Source organism: Coloeus monedula (assembly GCF_965178545.1).
Source record: "Coloeus monedula genome assembly, chromosome: 6".
In the NCBI taxonomy this organism is placed as follows: domain Eukaryota; kingdom Metazoa; phylum Chordata; class Aves; order Passeriformes; family Corvidae; genus Coloeus; species Coloeus monedula.
In genome coordinates, this window is record NC_138786.1 from 11,585,255 (window position 1) to 11,607,682 (window position 22,428).

The following is a 22,428-nucleotide window of genomic DNA, read 5'->3' on the forward strand; positions in this document are numbered from 1 at the left end:
AGTGGTCAGTGTGAAATGCCCTTGTTCCTGAGGCAGTTATGGGAACCCTGCTATTCAAAAGAAAAGAAATGAAATAGTAGCTAATGGAATCTTTAACATCTCTCTGGGGCTCAAAGCCTTGAACATTCAGTTGCTTCTCAAAGAGAGCAGGAAATTCAACTTCCTTCATAAAACATAGCGAGCAGAGGAAAGCATGTTATTTTGGCAACTGTAAGTTTGGTTATGGAATTGAATTATTTCCTCAGACATTTCTATGGCGTGTTCTCTTGTCTCCCGAGGAGTGTTAGAGGAAAGACTTGGAGAAATTGGAGCCTTGTTTGAAAGCAAAATAACTGGTTCTCTTTATTCCAATTAGCTTGAAGAATCCTCAAGGTTCAGATGAGGTTGGCTCAAATTGCAGAACAGGGTGCAGGTCAGTATGCATATGCTGATCCACAGCAATCACATAATTGTTTCAAGTATTTTCTTTAACATACTGTTAGAAGTCCAGTTGAGAGGTCTGATATCAAGAATGTATCAGTGGTAGAAATACATATTTTAAATTTTTGTTTCAGCTGTTAGTTATTGATTAATGCTCTCATTCGGGGGTGTTATAAACATGTAAATGAAGTGATTCTTAGAGGCAACTATGATACTCTGTAGTTTGAAGGCACACTTAAATTATGCAGTACCTCCAAGTACGTTTGGGCTTTTTTATTTTTGTAAAAAGACTGAATAAACTACTGCCATGTACATGGATCATAGCTTTTCTCAAAATAAGGGTTGCAATGTTACATACATAGTTGCACCCCTCTCATTTCTACTAGCTTGTTTTTGCAATCTCATTACAGTATTTTTCTATAATGAATCTTGGGCATCTTTGGGATTTAATTGTAATGTTTCAATTTTGGTTTTAAGTGTTGAAAAATGTGACCATTTGTAGCTTTACAGCTGCACAAACTCCCATGAGTGTGGAAGCGTTTCTCTCTCTAAACCTCTATGGGGATTCTTTGTTTACTTTCCTTCTCAGCTCTTCCACAAGGAGTACTGGACCATCACCTGAGTTTATACTTAAACAAAAATGTCAACAGCACTGACTGTGGGTTTGGTTTGTTGGTTGTTGATTGGTTTCGGGGGGTTTTTTTTACAGATCTAATAGGGGAGTCCAAATGTTAGATCCATAAATATTTATTGGTACTTGTTTGCTCAAGTCCTGTGTAATTAAAATTCCAAAGGTTATCCTTTTGTGTCAAGCCAGGGAGATGCTTCTGTGGCTGCACATAACGTGCCTGTAAAACCAGCACATCTGTGCTTCATTTACAATATTGTAGCTTTTACTTTTGAGAATATGCGGTCACATGAATAACCCAATTGGGGAAAGGGAGAAGACAACAGAGGAGATGTGTGGAACTTAAAAACTGTCGCTTTTATTTTTCATGACATTGTCAAATACTTGAAACAAAGAAACCTGATTTCCCTTAGTACTGTGTCTATAACGCCCTCACCACAGTTGTTATGACATCAGTTTATTCTGTATTTCTAAGATATCCTTTATAGTCTCTGTTTCGGATGCTATACATCTGAACTTGCATCTGTCATGGAAATACAAACTGCCTGGTATCCACCAGCTCCTGCATCAGCTTGGCTTAAAACTCATCACCAGCTTATGGTAGTGACGGGGGAGGAGGGAGAGCTGAACAGACAACATAGCCATGTAAGTTTTTTTCTAGAGAAAAAGTATTATATGGCTAATGATGAGACATTTCTCATTATATGTTGTCCACTTCTTTAAGTGTTAGCTATGCATTTATCCTTTCAAAAATCTATTTTTGGTATTGTTTTCCTTGGAATAAAAATTATGTTGTTTTTCTGGTTGTCAGCCAACTATCTTTTCTCCTTCTTCCCTGCCCTCCCTTCATTCCCCCCCAGTACCCTTTGAACTTGTCCAACTTGTTGAATTTGGCAGGAGAGGACTGCAGAAGCATTATGCTCCTACAAGTGAAAATCAGTGGTGTGGTAAGAGAGGAGAGACCCAGCTTAGTGCTGCTAAGAGTAAAGGCTCCACTGTGAGCTGAAATTATCACTGATCCTGCTTCATCTGCCAGCTGGCAACCTGGCATGTGCAAAGCTTAAAACCAGGCACAGCAAATGCTGTCTCTTGGCTCTCCAGACTGGCAGGAGACTAGGAGACAACTAAGCTTGCTATGAGGGAGATAAGACACAAAATCATCAAAATAAAATACCCAATGAACAGGTTTTGATAATTCAGCTGCTTAGAAACAGCTCATTTCTTAATGTAGGGACACACAGGTAACAAAATGCTCTGTTTGTGCACTGCTATCTTTATTTTGGAAAAATTTCATAAATGTCTGTGAGACAGATTGTGAAAGCTGCGGGCTGATAACTCCTGTGATTTCACACCAAGTTCTAATAGTTGGTGGCAGTCCACGTGTTTATCTGCTTTCCAAAGTGGAGCAGAGCACTATTAGTTTGTAAGACAGACCCTCATCTCTTTTGCAGATTTTTCCATCGAGGCCGCAATGCCTAAGAGGAAAAGATCTGAGGTTTCTGAAGTCTTTGGGAACAGGCTATAGACTCTGCTTAGCCTGCTCTTTAGGCATGTCAGTCAGGTTCATGGGAATGTTGTCAGTGGACAGGTTCTTCCCATGGCAAGTAAATGTCAGCCATCTGGCTAGAGGCAGCCATTCTAATTAGACTTTCCTTGTGCAACAGATGTTTTGAAGCTCAGCCAGGGAGAGGAAAGTAATACCCAGAGACTGTGGCCCTTATCTGCTTTCTGGTCATTTAAAGAAGGCAACTGGGGCTCAGGATTCTCTTCCCTGAAAATTTCCTTGCACCTGAAGCAGTTTCTCCACCAATTATGTCCTTTTGTGTATGTTCAAGGTCACTAGGCGAGCTCTAAGGCTGACAAAACTCCAGGAGTTCCACATCACAGACACTGATCACTTGATCTCACTAATTTACATACCCTTTAAATCACCTGTCATAGGTTTAGGTGTTTGGGTTTTTAATATATAGCAAAATACTGGTCTCTTTCTTTGAAGATTACTCAAGAGTATGCAGATATTGGGTTTATGGATGAGGAATATTTTTGTTCTTCTCGGGTTTTTTTAAGTAACATTGGGAAAACCAGCAACACTAAACAGATGCTCACAGAATGAGAGATAGTGATCCTGTTAAAGAAATCCCCCCCCTGTCTTCAGCTCACTTCAGAAATTTCTAAAGATCCTTTTTGTTGAAGTAAACTTCAGTAAAAAATGGCAGAATGTGATCTCACTTGCTCTTAAGCAAACTGACTGAATACTTTGTTTCTGTTACTCACTGATTTGTTATTCTATGATTATTTGAAAGAAATTAATCTGTAGTAACATCCTGTTCTCTTTCTTTGCCTGATCATCTCTTTGGAAGGGGTTGTTCATTTCGCTTGAACTAACAAAAAATCCCGTCCTTTTCGATCTAGATAGTACTAAACTTGTTTCTTTATGTTTAAAACAGGAAGCTCGTGCCTACAGCATTCCAGCCATCAGCCTGCTGAATCTTCATTATCCTTTCTTCACCTGTGCTGCAGGGCACTATGCTGACCATGAGAATTCCAGACCTTAAATTCCTCTGATAGGTAATAAGCTTTCTGGTTGCATTTTAGATTTTACTTCTGTTATTTGAAGCAGTTGGGCTAATTTCTCATTAGTGGGTCTCATCCAGTGCAGTGATGAGGAGCCCTGTACATAGGAGAGTTGCACAGGTCACTTGTTATTCTGATAATTTTTAACACATTTCAGTCTTTTTCTTTTTTTTGTGTTGATTATCCTATATGTTGCCCATTTGCTAGTTTTTGAATTAAATGCTGCTTTATAAACAATTTTAATTAAACTGTTCAGTAAAAATTATGGATGGAGTCATAGATAAGAAGATATGAAACCCTAAGAAAATGTTTCTGGAAGATAAAAATAATTGTCGGATTGCCAAATTAATATCCAAAAAGCTGTATCTTTGTCCATAACTATCAAACATTATTCCACTGAATTGGATGCTCCACCTAGATGGATGTTCATAAAACTCAGGATGGAACTGTGCATTCTTGGTGACTGGAAGTGCAGTGTGGTTCAGGTATGTGACGAAAGTGAGATTTAGTTCAAAAGTGCAAGAGATGAGACAGTTGCTATTGGATAGCCCAATGAGTTTTACTACAGTGAATTTAATAATTTGGATCCAGCCTGAAGCAGCATTTATCCCACAGTACCAACATCTGATAAACAGTTCAGGTGAAGAAGCAGGACTCAGTGGCCAGTTTCACTTAAGTGCATTGGGGAGCGATCATTTCTTCTTCACAGTATAAATCTTTGCTCTATTGGCAAGTATTTGCTAGAAAGTGGTGAAGAATTACACTCATAGTGTTTTGAGTGTTCTGAGGTTCTTAAATAGATCTTTTGAAAAACAAAATGCAAAAAAAAAATCATCTTTCCCAAAATATTTGTAGGATATAGTGAAAGATGTATCATTATACAGTGAAGAACCAGATCACTTGAAGAGGTTAGAACTGAACTGTTTTATCCCTCACTTTCTTAAGCACATGGTTCCATTATTTTCTGCTGCATTTGTGCTATGAGATAATGATTTAAATGGGTGAAATTTCAATGTTCTGGCCAGTTAAAAAGATGGAATAATGTACTAGTGCAAAGCATATTCAGCATGTTTTCAACGTTTGGACCTTCCTCAGGAATATTTACCCATCATAGTAAGGGCTGCAGCTGGGTAGCTTTGTGAGAGTCAGTTGAATGAGTAACTTCTGCCTGTCTTTGCAGAGTAAGCTGACTAGAAAAGTTGTGTGACTTTGTAATGCCTGACTTTTGGGTTGGTGTAGTTGGAGAAATACGAATGAAGACAGAGTATGAACCTAATGAGTGAACTGAATAAAATTCCATTACTCCACCCTGCTTCAAAAAATGAAGAAAATTAAATCTTAATGCCAAAAGCACTAATATTGTGTAATTGGTAACTCTAATGTTGAATATTCATGAAGCTCTGCAGTATGTTCACTTAAGGAACTGATTGTAATTAAAACAAGTTGTGAGATTAAAATTTGCTTTTTGCTTCACCTCAGTACAAAATCACAACACATATTTAGAATTGAAGTGGGTTTTTTCTTTCGTGTGTATGATAGAAAAGTGTGGTGCCATTCACTCAGGTTGGCAAATAAATTGTTATGGAAAGTACTGTAGTTGCCCTGTTTGTTTATCTTCTAGATTCCATTGTTTCTTCAGAAAATAATTTCTGATTTAACTGGATAATGAGAATTTTAGGAAAAAAATCATAGCTAGCTCTGACTTTAAATTTAAATATTTCCTTTAACAAAAGCACATAAATGGCATGTTCAGTTAGTAACTTTATCCTCTTCGTTCTGTAAAAGTATATTTTTTTGTTTTCAACAAGGTCAAAAACATAATACTTGGAGGGAACACTTAGAAAATTAATTTGTAGGTCATCTTTAAGTTCCATGGAAATTAAAATAAACATTGTTCTATTGTTCTAACTAAGAAACATTAACAACAACAAAAAAGTTTGTGTTGGAAAAAATATTTACATTCCTTAGAAACATGTTCAACACAATTTGACATCATCTTATTTGCAGAGATCAAACGGTATCATTGGTATTAATTTATCTTTAGATAGATTTAAGTTATTTTTTGCATAGATATAGGCATATATTTTGTTTGTTAAACTAGCTTGGCAATTGTTATTTGTTTGTAGTCAGTTGTTAGGTATAAAGAAGAAATTAAGGGAAGGTGTGAAAAAAGATGAGTAGAACATACATTAAATGTTTCTAGAAAACCTAGAAACTCTAGTTCTAAGTTCTAGCTTTCTATTTCTCTCTTATTTCTTTTGATCTGTGAGGAAAAATATTGGGAAGATGATTTCCTAATTACTGCAGCCTGGGATTTGGATAAAAGAGAACATTAATAAAGAGAATTAAGATTTTTATTCTTAAGAATTTAATTTCTTAGCCAATATAATTAAGAAGTAAGAGAAGGATAGAAGTTGTCTCTCTTCAGCTCACTATTCCTTCCACTGTCTCAAGCAATTTTTTTAGAAGGTAACCTGAAGTCACTTCAGGAAAGGCCATTATTTGAAAAAAAGTTAATTTTAACCTAACAAAGTTTGTCTCCCTGGGCTTCCCTGTAGTCATCTGAGAAGAGAGAGGTTCCTGCAGAATGCAATTCAGAGAGCCTAAATGAAATTTCTGATTTTAGGACAGGAACTTAAGTTGATTCAAAAACAAACAAAAAACCCAAACCGACCAACCAAACAGAAAACTTCAGGAGACGGATGGCCTTAGGCCAAAGTGGGTCCTCAGAAAAGGCTTTATACATAATATCATGCCTCTCAATCTGTTGAAGGCATGTGGTATTGTTAATAATATAGTATTGAAGATGATGTACAGAATGAAATAGGTCTAGGCTCTTCTTCTTCTTTTGATCCTTCCCTGCAGAGAACATCAACTTTGGTGTTACTGGTTTTGGTAGGAACACTTGAAAGAAATCTCAGATCAGCATTTAGCAACTGTATCCAGCCGCATGCAAACTGATGAATCCTTGAATGAAAACAGCAATTCCAGTTGACTAGTAAAAGCAGGCATTTGCATTGTCCGTGAGACAACAATTGCTTCCTCGGCTTACCAAGTTTTGATTGCTTTATATCAACTCTAATAGCTATGATAGGACTAATGCAATAGGACTAATGCAAAGTTAACGGAATTGATGAAGAGACACAAGTAAACTAGATAAAGTTTCATAATGGGTAACAAATCAATGCCTAAGGTAAAACTGAGCTTGAGAGCTTCAACGGGAAGAGGGATGCTGAGGTGAAAATTTGGATTTTGGGTGTTGGAAGAACTGTTTTTCATGTTCCTTTACTTATCTGTACACCCAGGATTTGATATAGGAAACTTTACTGGCCTAGTCCTGTCCTGCAAGCCATAAAATGGGAGGACAAGGTGTGACCTGGTAAAGTTAAAGGCATAATAGCGTTGCAGCAAAACAGCACAGGGAAAACTTGCAGGTTTAGAGGCAAACAAAATGTACAGTTTGTCTCTTCAAAGTAGAGACTGAAAGCTTTGATTGGAAGTTTATCTCTTTCTGTAGTGAGTGGAAGCTTCAATTGTGCTTTGTGGAAAAGAAAGCAGATTTCTTACGAAGTTTGCTATAGAAGAATTAAATGTAGTTTGTTTTGGTCGTGTGCATCTATGATGGAGAATCCAGCAATAGTGAGTGAAAACCTAGAATGATATATATATTATCTCCTTGTTGTTAAAGCAACCTTATTGTGGAATTTCTGTTATAGATTCATGTAGTAGGCTGAAACCTACAAACCAAACCATGGCAATTCAGTTTGCTAGGTACACAAGGGAAATAATACTTCCAGTGTGAAATAACTTTTAGAGTTGTGAAGTCAAGTGGCCTTTTTCAAATTTTTAGTATCTCAAGAGAGACGATCGTCCACTGTATCTTAGACCAGTCTTATATTTTGGTTTTTTACATTTCTTTGCCTAATAAAACCTGATATTTATACTGGCTGAACCAGTAAGAAATACTAGTAAGAAATGGAGAAAAAGAAGAGATACTTCAAGCCTCTATCCCAGAAAATAGATTTATTCCTACTGCTATAGATTCTGTGAGAGAAAACCAGTGGGAGTGCAAGAGCATCTTAAGACATTCCGCCAGTTTGTACCATTGATTTGAGCCGAGATTATTCTCGTGGTTTTTCTGACTCAGCCACACGTGAGGCTTTTGGACCAGGAGTGTAGGCAGTGCTGTACAGCTGAATGTATGTGACAGGGAGAGGTGTCATCTCAAAATAAAAAAGACACATTTTTGCCATCCAGGGTCCCTTTCCCACAAAGGGTTGGGCATGTTGATCTTTCAAGGCCCCTTCCAACCTGGGCTGTTCTGTGATTCAGTGATAATAAGTAGGAAAAAGATGGAGAACAGCAATAATACTTTGTAAAGTAAATAAAACGTTGCAAAATAAGTGGTGTATAAACCTTCATGCCGGTCTCAGCTTCTTGATTTTCTGGGAGAGGAAGTTTCTATCTTGGTTTGCACCTATGTCTTCTATTAAAAGGTATTGAAGTCAAATGGGATTTTCTTCACACAGGCAAAAAATTGGGAATGTCATTTTGTGTGTGTGCAAGCAGATGTGCCTGTATGTGTAAGACTGCAAAGTTTGAAAAGTGCTGCTTTACTGTCATTTCTCCTGTGAAATTGAATTCTTTCTGTATGATGCATCTTAAAGAACTGAAAACACTTTCAGGGGCCTGCCACCCAAATAGCCTCTTAAAAACATCTGAAGATCTAAAACATGACAAAGCAGGGAGATGCCAGACATTCTTCAGCCTGAGATATGTTTACTTCTTCCAGGAAGCTTCTTAGGAATCCAGCACAGTATCGTCCTGGATCTTAATCCTGGCTGTGATCTTAGCATGTACTGTTTGTATTAACTAGAAAAATATATTAAAAAGTCCTTTTCTCCCATTGCTTTCTTCTGCCTGTTGCTCTGTCCATCTCTGTCTTTGCATTGCCAATTACTCATGATGGACAAAAAGGCACTTTTCCTTTGTTTACTTTGTCGCAATCAATTTCTTTTAGAAATTGGAGCTTCTTCCACCAGTGAACATAAGGGCTGCACATCCAGGTCTTGCAAACCGTTCATCTGATCCCACATAAGGATCATGTTCATGCTATTCCAAAAGCAGAAACCTTCTTTAACACTCACTGTTTTCAGCCATCTGCAGCTCAGGCCTTTCCAGGTCCAGGAGCTTTACAGGATTATCACTGTACCTCTCCTCTAAATGCATCTAATCTCTGTTTGAACTGAATTACTGTGTCTCCATTCTTTTACAACTTCCTTTAGTAACAAAATCAATTATTTAATTGTATACTGTTGTGAAGGGACTTCTTTTCTACTCAAACCATTGCCTAATAACTGCTTTTGACATCCTTATCCACATGTACTGTGAGCAATTGTGAGCAAATAATTAATAGACGACCTTCTTCAGTCTATTCATCATTTTCTAATCTGTTTCTATCCAGAAGTGTCTTTTTTGCATGGAAACCATTTGCAATTTCTGACCACTCTTTCTTCTATGAATCATTTGGTTTTAAGTTGTTGGGGTTTGTTGCTGTTTTACTGGGGGGGGAAGGTGTTCTTGTTTTGTTTGGGTTTTTGGTTTTTTTGATATGTGACTAGAACTGTTTTAAAGTTTTGGGCTCATATTCTATACTGTTTTCAGCTTTTTACCAGTAATTCTTAACATTTTTTCCTTTTTGGCTGCTGCTGAATGCTATTTTCAGAGAACTATTCAAAATTACTCTACTCTCTTTCCTGACTTGTAAAACATAATGACTCTTATTTAGCTAAGTGTATTCTACATTTGTTTTTTTCTCATGTGCATTGATTTGCCTTTTTCACCTGACATTTTATTATTCAGGTGCTCAGTATCCCATAAACTACCTTGGCTGTCTTTAGATCTGATTTTCCCATCTTGTCTTTAATCATGTGTACAGATCCACTTTTCCAGATTCTTCATGACTATGTTGAACACCTCTACCTGTGGAAGTGTAATCTCTGCAGCACACAGAGCAACTTCTGTCCTTTATTTTCTTCCTTCAGTTACAAGAGGTATTTCTCTTTTGTCCTGTTAGAGCAGTTTCCTTAAGATGCTTGGTAAAAAATTTTGACAAAACCTCTGTTTGAAAAATACACGTGCCTGTATTAAAATGCATGTTGATTTCTGTAAAGGCATTTAATGAAATAGCAAAGTTTAGATTGCTGGAAAGTCCTGTATTAATTTATCATTCTTGTATCTGGATCTATTTAGTAATAAAATATTACATTGATTTCTTATCTAGGACAGTTATTATCTAAAAGTTAGGAACTAGGATGGAAGTCTTAAGTGATAACAAAATTATAAAGCAGTAAGTCCCTCAAATCATTGTTTTGTTTGGGCAGAAAAACAAAGCAGCTCAAGGTCAACATCAAAATATTGAAGGAGGTGTTTGGAAAGAATGGGTATCCTTCATACTGTGTGCCTTTATCTCAGTCTCTTTAAGGCTTTTTATTTGCCTTCCACTACCTCAGGTAGATAATACACAGCTTTTTGTCTTGGCTTTTTCCAGAATGTTGTCCAGAGGCACTCTAAAAGCCCAAAACCTTGATTAACAATAAAACTTTCGAAGAATTGGTATTTCAGCATCTCTTCTATTAAAGATTAGTTTTATCTATGTAGATCTGTGGTACTGTTAAAATTACAATGAGTTCCTATATCTTCTTTTAAGAGGTATTTTCTAAATACTTTACCTGGTTTTGTATTTTTTATTTCATAATATATTAGAAGCACTGAATCTTTTTCATTCCACAATTTTTCTACAACCATTTTAAAGTTTTAATGTTGGGTCCCATTACTTTAATGCAACCTTGTTTATTTTATTTGATATAAAGAAAGAAAAAAAAGTTCAGGTAATGAATCCTAATGTATGCAGACTGCATACTTATTGTATACAAATTGTTTCTAAATAGGCAAATACAGCATGCCATTTTGACTCATCATATATAGAGTTATAAAATTAGCATAACTAGATACACATCACAATTTCTTAGTAATGACAATTTAGCAATACTGAGTTCTGGCATAGCTGATAAAGTGCAGTGAAAGAGAGCTAAGGTCCATTTAGCTCAGTATCAAGGTACAACTGATGCTCCTTTCCCACTTTGTCTCCTCGCTCCTCTTCCAGGAGATATCAAACTCTCAGCAGCTGCAATGGAACAGGAGATATTGCACAAACTCAGTCATTTGCACCAGGGCTAAACTGCTGGTTGTGAACTGAGGGACTGAACTGCAATTCCATGCCTTATTCACTGCTCTTACTGCAGACAGGGAGCGCCCTGAAAGAAACAGACAATTGCAGTAGGTCTGATATTTCTGTGGCAAATCTTGACCCATGGCATGTCCAGGAGTTTTTTCAAATTCTCATAGAATATGAGTAACTCTGCTCCTTTTATGCCCTTCTCACATCCCCTATTTTCATTTTAGGTTTTGAGGTAAAAATGTCAAAAGTATATAAAATGTAACCCCCAAAGCACAGAATTCTCTTTGCCTGCAGAAGTAGTTCTCTGGTATAAGCTCATCTCTTTCCTAGGGCCTCCATGTGCACAACACTGCTAAAACCATACCAAATTAGTGTGGATTTTTTTAGATGTTGATGAGATTGTGCATAAAGCTGGTACATTATTTTTTTGGATCAGCTCCTGGATATAATCAGGAATGGAATGGTGTTGGCTAAATAATTTTATCAGGGAAAGATTTTGACAAAGGACATGAGGAACATTTTGCTACATTTGGCTTGTGCTATTCCAGAAGAGCAGAGCTGTTGTTTTCCTCAAAGCTTTTTTCTGAACTGTCTACTTACCCAGAAAAATGCAGGGGTTTGGTACAGTATGTGCCAGTCAATGCATAAAAATTCCTTTTTTGTTATGATAGCTTTGATTTTTTTATTAAATTTCCTAGTCCTGGGTTTTGAGGAACAATCACTGAAAATGGCAGAAATACGGTCAGCAAACTATGTGTTCTCAGAGTGTTGTATATGGTAGCCCTCTAAAAGAAAAAGAGAAATTATCTTTCTTACCATGTTTTCTAGAAGATGCAAGCCAATAAGGATAGTTTCCCAATTAGAATGCAAATTGTAAAGCTCCTGAATCTAGAATTTAACAAGCAGCCAAAATAGGCCTCCTTTTCTTCCTGCTGAGAAGAGTTTAAGAGGAATTATGTACTTCATTCACTTAAATCATCAAAGGTAAGCTTTGATGTTGCACATTTGGAAATGCTGACTTCAGTCTAGCCCATATGCAGAATACATCTGTATTTCCTTAAAGTGAGGAAACCAGAAGTAGATGGTTAAATTCTCCTTCAGGTCCCCAGTGTTAATACCTGGAAGACAAAGTCAAATGGAATGGTTGTGGTGCTTTTGAAGTGGGTGGTGTAAGAGAACATTTAATTCTTTACTTTTAAGGACACCTCAAAAATAAAAGGTTGACTTGTCCTTTTTTTACTTTTTAGCATTACTATGTGCTCCCAGTCCTGAGATTCTGTGGGTAGAGACTTTGTGTGATGCAGTGGAAAGGCAGCTCTGGAGTTGGTTTGGGTTTGTTCGGTTGGATTTCTTGGTACTAGCAATAATCCCTTGTCCCTCATTTTGGATTCTGATGGCGTGCAGAACTTCAAGAACACAGGAAATGGGGACTTGCTTCTCTTTTCTCACAAAAACCTGCTTGCTTTCATTTTCAGACCATCCTTTCTGCAAATCTCTTTTTTCTGAAGTGATAAAGCAGTATGCTTTCTCCCTTTCCCTCATATTAAAATAAAGAGCTCAGGTTGAATTTTCCTGAAGCTACCTCATCTGTGTGTCAAATAAGGACAAAAAAAGGCAAATTATTTACCCTATAGTTTTGGCCATGGATTCTTGACTGCAACCACTGGGAAGTCTCCTTCTGGCCACATAGAGTTCAGGCCATGTAGCTGTTTCGGGAATCTAAGAGCAGGAGAGAACCATGACACTTCTCAAGTCAGAGATGCAGCCAGAGATTACCCGAGAGAGGCTTGCAAGTGCTACCTGAGGTTAAGTCTCCCTTTTGGGATACTGGTATTTTCAAGCTAGGAACAGTAGGCAGAACACTAATCAGATGAAGCATCTGTGTAGTCAGTCAGTTGTACTGGTAATATGATGCACTGCTCTGCTAAAAGTTTCAGTCACAACTCAGCTGTCCTCAGTCTTTTGATTTCAAGGCTTTGTTTGCGTTGGGAGTTTGGAACATGCACCGATTCAGATCAGAAATCTGAGCAAAGTATGAAAAACCACTGTGTGGGCTGCTTGCAAAAGGGTTCATCTCACTAAGTTCACCAAATGTTATTTATGACTGAAGTTTATCTCAGTGCTGTGGCTGTGTTATAAAATAACCTTTTAAAGAATGCAAATTAGTATTTTACTCTGTAAGATATAAGAACAGCTATGTCATGAGCATGCCTGGTGAAAGAGTCTCTGTGCTAACAGCTTGTTTCTGTATGATGTGTGCAGTTTGGGGCATTTATTTTACCTCTGTCTTAATTACTACATCATCCTGTCTAATGCAACACCTTTGCAGCCCTCAATACTGCCTCAGTAAGCCCAATTAGCAAAAGAGGGACTCTGAGGAATTTGTTGCTGATTCATCATGTGCCTCATTGGTGGATCATCCAATCCAATATATTGCTGACTTGGCCAGTAAAGTGCACGTGGCATATCTTTGCTAAATGCATCAGTAGCAAGGTGATCTTGCTGTCTCTGAATATTGTGGGTCTTAGCTTTTAAATACCAGTACAAAAAAACCCAAAAAAAATTTAAAAAAAAAATCAAGCTTCATCCAAGCTACTGAAAGTCTGCCTTTACATAGTACATAAGTTGAACTGTGCTGTAAATATGCTGCCTGTTCCTATCACACCTTCTAAAAATTAAATTTAAATTTAAAACAACATCATTTGTGAATGCTTACTGTAAGAACTTCATAGTGTGAAAATAACACTATGTGACTACATCTGAAGGGTTCTTGTCAGGGTATTTCTAATGTGGTCCCAGAAGTGTACTGTCAGTAGCAAGGAATAACACAGCACACAGAAAGCTGCAGATGATTCAGCAATACAGGCAGAAGACCTTCTGCAAATTGTGTTTGCAGAATCTTGTATTGCATTAATAGATCTTTTGAGAAAGAAAGGGCTTTTGGCTCCAATTCTGCATTGACACCACACCTGAATCACACACTGAGGACTTCCTCCCCCACTCCACCTCTTTGGAGGATACTGAAATTGAACAATCATCCTTTGCATATTATTATTATTATTATTATTATTATTGCTGTTGCTGTTCCTGTTGTGCCTATTTTTAGAGCTAGATATTGATAAGAGAAATTAGTCTTGCTGCTGGCTTCAAAATTGTGTCTGTTTCCAGGAAAAAAGCTTAAAAGGTGGCATTACAAGATGTTACTGCTTTTTCACACTTCTACATCATATGCTGGCAGGAAGGAAGAGGTGACATGATGAGCTTAGCTTTTTCACAGACAACTAGGCCTGCAGATTTAATGTGTACTCTAGGAATAAAACTGGACTTTTTCTAGCAAAAGCAACAATACTTGTGACCTAATATGCAGCATCCCTAGATCCAAGTTGGGACATTATAACCTGGATGAGTGAACTAGCACATCTGTGGAAGAAAAATAAGCAGTCAAAGTCCACACAATGGCTGTTTATTTGAATAAGATGATATTCTAGTTATTCTTGTCCTGGTATACATCAATATTTGAAAAAAAAAATCAACAGACTAGGATCCATAATTCTTTTCTCATAAAAAGGAAGTGAAACACATTCATGCTCTTTCAACGTGTTCATTTTTGCAATGCAAAAATAGGTGTCCATGTATCACTAAAGTAAGCAAATGTGAATCTGATCCAGGAAGCATAAAGTGGGAATAAAATGCTTGTTTTGCTGCTTTGCCATTTATCTGTGTAAGATGGAAAGCCAAGTATAATCTCCCTGCTTGAAAGCCCACAATTGCATTCTAGATCCCAAAGAAAGCTATTTAGTGTTGGTTTGTTCAACAAAGTGTGCCCTCTGGGATTACCCTTCGTGACTGGGAAAGAAAGAATTTTGTTTAATTTCTTCATTTGGAAAATTTTTTGCTTGACGAGTAACAAGACTCCTGGGTCACTAAGCAATAGTGTTTGACCCTGATTGCCTTCAACTTATTTGTGTTCCTAAGTCAGGCCTTTGGTAGTTGTTTTTTTCAAATTATACAAAGTTGATATCCTGCTGCCCTGCAAAGCAGAATAATTTATAGAATATTTCTATGTAGAAATTGCTTTCAAAAATTTTACTTCATGTAGAAACCTTAAGGTTTTTCTTAGAAAAGGATGAATAGACACCAAGGAACACTAATTTTTTTTCCTGTAATCTTATTGGTCTCCCCTCCACACAAACATATTTGTTCTCTTTTTACATTGACTAAGAATATTGTGAAGTGGCAATTTGAGAAAATATCGTCTCAAGCTCCCACCTCTGCCTACACCATAGACAAAAATAAATGTGTAACTAGAATGTGATGTATAATACATGCAGCCCAGACAGCAGAAACATACCCAGGTTTCTCCAAATCTGTGAGAAGGAGTAGAAGAAAGAAACCCACGTGGCTCTGTGACTGAATACATGATGCTCATTTAGGCAAAGCCTGTTGAGTGGTATTATTATCTCCTGGTGTTTTGAACGGTACAATTTCTGTTGGGTGAGTTATCAGTGCAAAGGTCCTCCATCAGAGGGGTCCTTCAGCACCACGCAACAAAGAGTAGCACTGCCTCCTGAATGAATTTTCTTTGAAATAGTAAGTTGTCTAGGAGGAGGAAGAGAGCAACATTTTTTACTCACATATAATTTGTTGTTGTTGTTGTTATTTTATCCTATTTAAGGTCACTGCCTTATGTTGTAACAGGCCTTTTTCCAGGTACTTCCTAGCTCTGGGTTTCTTTTGAACCGCCCTCCTGAAAGACACTTAGTGTACTGTTCTCCCACTCTTATCTTCACACTTTCTTATGTGCTGTTCCTTATGCTTAGAAATCCTTATCCTCCGTGCCAAATATCCTCCCACTCTATATTCACATTCTTCCTTTAAACTGCATTTCCTTAAAGTCTATCAAAAATAATCTGCAAGTTAAGAAATACAGCAACTACGCCTTGAGATCTGACAGTCTTCTGATCATCAGATTTGCCACTGTTGGCTGAATTCTTTAATTTATGCATAATACTGAATAAATCAGGGATTCATTTTTCCTTAATATCACATGTACTGTCTTTATCACTATTTAAAATCTTATTTTTAGAATTTTAATTTTATTTTAAAATACCCCAAAGTTCATCCCAACTGGTTTCCTAGAGGCCACCTAGCTGAACAGTGCTTCTTGTTGGCTTGTTCTTGCTTTTCTAGCTGAAAGTCCACTGATGGATAAAAAAATGAGGTCAGTAAGACATCCTTCTCATAAGAGAGCTGAGTCCAGTATCTTAGGTACAGATTCAACCAGATAAAACTACCATTTTGGAGTTCTGTCTTAAGAATATTTGTTCAAAGAAAAGCCCCAGAATGAATAAAAACTACAAATGAACCAGAACTTTTTTTTTTCTGAACTTGTATGCAATTCTTAAAACCATTTGTTTTCACAGGGAGTTAGTGCTGCTTATAACCTCCTTTCTTTACATTTTTTTTAGTGCTAGATAAAGAAACCCTGAAAAGAAAAAATTTGCATCCAAAACAGAGTAATTTATAAAAGTTTTATTTATGCAACATTAACTCCTACTTGCCCCCCCCCAAAAAAAAAAAAAAAAAAAAGTGTCATTGGGAAATTTTCAGGCTGCCTAAAATAGGCTTACCTTAAAAGAAATACCTTTTTTTAAAATCTGGGTCTACTAGTCTAAAACGCTCATGAAATACTGCTCCTCAGTGTTTCTAAAATATGTACATTCTTCATCTGTTTGCTGATTGTCTGCAGCATAAAATTCAGCCTAGGATTCTTGCAAGGAAAAAAACAGGGGTTGTAAGCCACTCCTCCAGATGCTTTGCTGCAAGAGAAGTAAATCTAATCACTGACTGCTAACAAAACATAAACTGTAAAAACATTGCTAAAACAAATGAAGCTGACATTTTACAGGAAAAAAGTGCTATTTTCAAACACAGTTATGATCTTTTAGTAAGTCTGAAATTTCCATTTAGCTATGTCAAAGTGATTGCCTGTGAGCAAAATCAGGTCCAATTGCTTTTTCTCTTAATGTATCAAGGAAAAGCTAAAGCTGGGACCAGAATGGATCCTTCAGGAGTTAAATACAGAACTCTCAAGAAAACATTTTCCACTAAACTCTTTCAGAGTTAGTTTTCAGATTTCTTTAAACTCTGATGTAAATTTTTTATTACATAACCAAACCAAATGCCTTGCTGGTCTTGTTGGACCAGCATCACCTTTCACCTTCAAATGTCTTGGTTTTCAAGTCTCAGCAGTGTCATGACTACCCATTACTGGAGATATTCTCCCAGGATGCAAATCAGGCTGGACATGCATCAAAACATTTTACTTTCCACCTGACCTAGCTTTTCCTTTCTCTCACTCAAGCAGGTTATTGAAAACCATGCAGTTTTATGTGTTCCTGAGCTATGAGGAAAACAGGAAGCAGAAAAGGAGATTCTTTCCTGTCATGCTGTTCTGTAAATCAAGTCCTACGTGTGTAGCTTGTAGTTCAAAGGAAGTCTGTAACCACTGAGTTTGAGGGAAGGTTTTTAGAGGTTTTATTTTCCTTCAGCTTTTGCTAGTTTCTTCCTATAAAATATTTTTGTGCCAGAATTATTCACATTTATCCCTTCTCTCTGAGGCTGCAACCTGGAAGTGTTCTGATTGTCAAGAAGTATTACTTAAGTAGCTCAGGATTTAATCTCAATGCTCAGGAATTAATCTCAGAATGAGAACAGATCCTTTGAATTCACACAGTGGTTGCATATACACTTTGCATGCCCCAGTGGAATTGTTCTGTATCGTATAAAGAGAAACACCACTTTTTCTTCCACATTTTACCTTGTACAGTTGTATGGATGTTTGTGTGGGTAGGACTCTGGTCATTAAGGTCATCACAGAGGTGCCCTATATTAGTCCTGGGGCTATGGCTGTGGTTCAGTGAACTGGCTGAAGCAGGACCTTAATATCTTACAAACTTGAGTAGTTAACATGAAAAACCACTCTTTTGTAAGTGATGAAAAATGAGATACAGTAGGAAACTACTAGTCGATTTTTTTCCTGTGTTGCAGACAATAGAGAAAATGTCTTCCAATTTCCATGTAGGACCTTTTGTCACATAGGGCAAGAATGTACATGAGTCAGCTTTAGTTGTGGGGCTTTTTTTCCTTTTCCCAGTGAATGTTCCTATTATACAAAGATCTTGGAGTCCTAATGCAAAATTTCAAAGTATTTCTATTAAGATATTCTGGATCTGGTTTTAGGGGGTTTGTTTATTTTGTTGTCTTGTAGTTTGAGGTTTTAAAAATTTTTGGTGATGGCTAATGTATGCCAACACACTGTGTATTTTAAGCTGTAATCATGCTTTTTCTTTGAAAACACTTCTGTGGTACAAACATAAGAAAAACACCCTGTTTTGCTCAGACTTTGTTTGAAGTTTACTGGGTTTAAATACTTAAAAAGCTGCAAAACCTAACCCAAATGTTATGTGAATCCCATATGTTTTTACAGCTACACAAAAAGGAGTGCAAAAAGATACCTTTCTATTATGGCAATGTCTGACAACCACTTTGCAGGGCAACAAAGAAACAAGTTACAAAAAGCCACTCAGAATTGTTCAGCTGCGTCCATGAGCAAGCAACTCCCGTTGTTGACAAATGAGTGTTGCTTGACTTGACCTCAGGCAGCACAAGGTCAAGAAATATTCATAAAATGCTTTCTTAACTGTTTACTTCCGCTCTTTTTTGTGTACTCTTGCTGTGATGTGACAGAGCATTTAGGGTCAAGTGCCAAGCTATCAGTGGAGATGGAGTAAAGCACCTTTCTCTGAGCCTTCGCTGACACAGACTCAGCCGTGACTCAGCCAGGGGAAGTTAACTGATTATACTTAACTTTCTCTACTATGGTAAAATGAGTTGCAGAGAGAACACACTGAAAGCCAAGGGCCTCTAAATACTTTTCCCTTTTATGGAATAGAGCTCCCAGATCTCCATTTCCTGGAGATTGTACTCTAAGCCTACACAGTGGTAAAAGAAAGTTCTGTGCATTCACTGATCTATATCTGACTACAAATTTGAGCTCAGGGGATCATTTTTTTCCTAACTATTTTAAGTAGTAAGTTTATAATAACAGACCAAAATGTTAAAAAGCACTCCATCCTCTCTTTTATTTCTTTTTCGTACTTTTTTTTCTTTAGATTATCTCCTCTTCGTGTGGGAATGAGCAGAATTTAGTGAATAGGTCAGGTAATTTGTTTGTGTTTTTTTAACTCATTTTGTAGGTGCACAAGGCTCGTGCAGACTGAGATTGTGGATCTTCACCCACATCCACTCTACCTGTGACCTGTGAGTTAATCTCTACAAGCATTTAATTTTAAAATATAATTTTGAAGCTCTTGCAACTTCTGAAAGAATGGAGTTTTGGGGGAGATAATTTACTTTGATAAAACGCTACAATAATGTCATGACATCCTTTGATAAGATAGAGGCAGGCCCGACAGAGCTTGATCAATGAAGAAAAAACCGAAATAGAAATAATAGGATCTTGCAATTATCTCAGTGCCTAAAATGCTAATATATGCTCATGCACCTTGACTGTTTTTAAAGTGCAGGTGTATTTTTTTGTCTCTCCTTTCAGTGTCTTCGGGGCCAATAATTACAGGTGTTTCAGTTGGTACCTCAATGTATTTTTAACATATCATTTCCTTCTTTGACTGAAACAAGTTTGTGCTTGTGGAAATGAGATAAAGCTGGCAGAGCTAATGATTCCAAAGGCTATTCAGCTGGCAGATGAGCCAGGCTTAGAACCAGGCTAGTCATGTTCTCCACACTCTAGCTCAGGGTTTTGTAAGGCTGTCAGCTGGTTTTGTACACAGAGGTGTGAATTTCTGTAAACTCCAAGGCTACACTCTTCCCTAATGCTCTGCTGAAAAAGAAAAAATGTACCTTCCAGTGACAGAAATTTTCCAAGGACATTTCTTTATTTTCTATCTACATTTTTGACATCCAGGCAAGCTCCTCTAATTCTTGTAGAGTGCTCTCACAAAGCCCTCTATTTCTATGCATTTTGATGCCACGTGACATTTACTGGTGCTGTTTTTGTTGCCCAACTAAAAAGGCATAAAGTCACTTCAGCAGTGATGGAAGAACATTTATTCACATTTAAGTTTCCATCATTTCTAAACCTTTGCCTTTCCTACCAGTACCAGAAGGCAGTAATTCATCAGAAGATGGCAGAACTCCTTGCAGAGCGTGGTATATCCATTTGCATTTACAATATGTGATGTTTGTGCTGGGTAAGCATCATAAAATCTTTAATAAATCCGGACTACTGATTTTAAGAACACTGCAGAGGTTAAAAACTAAGCTTTTAGACTGAAAAATTAATAATTTGGGAGTTCCAAATCATATAGTTTATTAACTGAACTACATCCTTATACTGAAATACCAATATGTAGTAGCCCTCACTTTGGCAGTGTACTGGACTGCAGCTGTGCAGTTGAGGTGTGCAAAGATGGTGTTTGTTTTAAGAAGCTCAAGAATATGAATAATTATGTGCAAGCTTTCACTGCTGCAATATAGTCCTCAGCACCGGGGTTTTCTGGAGTGGTATCAGGAAAAAATGGAAAGTCAGAAGAAGAAATTTTCCTACTGATCAGCGCAGAGATTTGAAGCTTATTCCTATTTGCAAGATAGCTCTGTAAGGAAATCAGAGTAGGGTTATAATTGTGTTAGAGACAGCCTGAACTCAGTCCACTCCAAATCTGGGGGTTGTTAAGGTGGCATAAGTTCATCTTTCTATCCTCCATTTTCCCTTGGCTGTACTTTCTGTGCTGCATCTCTAGGACAACACCGCTCAGGATTTGTCCCTTTCTATTCTTAGACAAGCCGGCTGATTTGTTTCTTTTTCTTTTAAAGTTTCTTGCTTTTTAAATCTGAAAAATGAACAGAAACTCGATGTGCTTAATAGCTCTTTCTTGTTTCAAGATAATTTGCATTACTTTTTTAAGTTTAGTATGTACAAAAGACTCAGCTAAGACTGGGAATAAACCACTTTGGTGCAATAGCTTCTACAATTCCATGTAGGACTGCAAACATGCTTTGGCCATGACTCGAAGCATTCCTGATTTTTCCGGCCCAGCATTCTGTTGGGTTGAATGTATCAGAACCATAATAAATTCACAAGGCAAACACTAAGAGGAATTAGATAAACAGCCAGATTTATATATCTTCTCTTTTTTCTTGTTGTTGTTTTTTATTTGAATTTGAGTTCTTGCAAACTCAATTTGCATAGGATGCCAGGATTTTGTTACAGAGATGAAAAGCAAGTCCATGTCACTTTTTTTAGTTACCTTGCTTCCATAACATCTTCATGTTTTGCTAATAGTTGGTGGCTGTTGTTTGATACAAAAATATTTAATTGTTGAAGCACACAGATGTTCAGTGCTACTGCTATCTGTCTAATCTCTGTGGGGTTATTCAAATACATGTACTCATAAATACCTGTTTTCCATCATATTAGGAACTTTAAATATGTTTTCCTTAATAACCATTTTTAAAGCTTTTTATTCATTGGAAGTTTCCTAATAAAAGCATGGGTCTTAGCTGCTTCTGTAGTCCAAATTTTTCACACATTTTGTAGGTTTTGCAACACAGATTTTTTTCTGTGAGAGCTGAGGTGAGGCACTTGTCACTACTGAGACTGCTTCAGTATTTCTTGTGAATGGTTTTGCCTCTTTTTCCTTTTTTTTTTTTTTAAAGCAACAGATGTATTTTGACAAATGTAATTGGCAGTGTCAATAAACCGAATGTTCCTGCATACCTTTCTTTGCCCACCCCTGAAATGGAAGGGAGAACTGTAGCACGTTAATTTACAATGCAGTAGCCAGCAGTCCCTAGTGCAGGCACCAGGTGGTCTCAGCTGTGTGTGTGTGACCCGCAGGCACCGCCGGGGAGTGCAGTGATGAGGACACTGATGTATTGATGAGGACAGTTCCCTGATCCCTGGGCAGGTGTCAACAGTAAGTATTGCAACCCATCCACTGCCACTCTAAGGACTGATTTGTGCTTTGCGCTGCTGATCCTCAGACTTTGGTACAGGCTTTCATGCTGATGTTATCCTTGTGAATGCAGTGCCTCCCCTTGATACTAATAATGAGAATTTTTCAGCTAATAGGTAGTGATTTTTTTTCCCCCTCTTTGGGCATCTCTGCTGTTTTGCTTCAGAAGTGTCTTGCACCCTGTTGTCTTGTGCAGAGGTGCACCAAGTCTTTGCACAATTCACCTTAGTCTGGCTCTTGCTCAAAGAAAGAGTGCCACCCTCTGGGGTTCCAGTTTTGGTCCTCTGAGATCTGAGATCATGCTCTGTAGCATTAAGACTATTAGTTACTAAAAGGCATATTATGGAAGAGATGACTGAGAAGGGACCTCAGCAAAGTCTGTAATATCTGAAGGGATGTGCCAGAGGATGGATACAGACTCTGCTTGGTGGTGCTGAGCAGTAGGACAAAAGGCAAAAACTGATGCACAGCAAGTTCCACCTGAACATGAGGAAAAACTTCTTCACAGTGCAAGTGACCGTGCACTGGAA

At 37.4% G+C, this 22,428-nt stretch overlaps 1 long non-coding RNA gene across 1 annotated transcript; it reads left to right on the plus strand.

Annotated features, from left to right (window-relative positions):
• The first annotated feature begins 3,493 nt into the window (after window positions 1-3,493).
• On the plus strand, window positions 3,494-21,855 carry LOC309573939. Its single transcript, XR_014226477.1, has 3 exons — window positions 3,494-3,616; window positions 19,121-19,184; window positions 21,781-21,855. It is a non-coding gene; the product is annotated as an uncharacterized lncRNA (long non-coding RNA).
• Window positions 21,856-22,428: the final 573 nt, after the last annotated feature.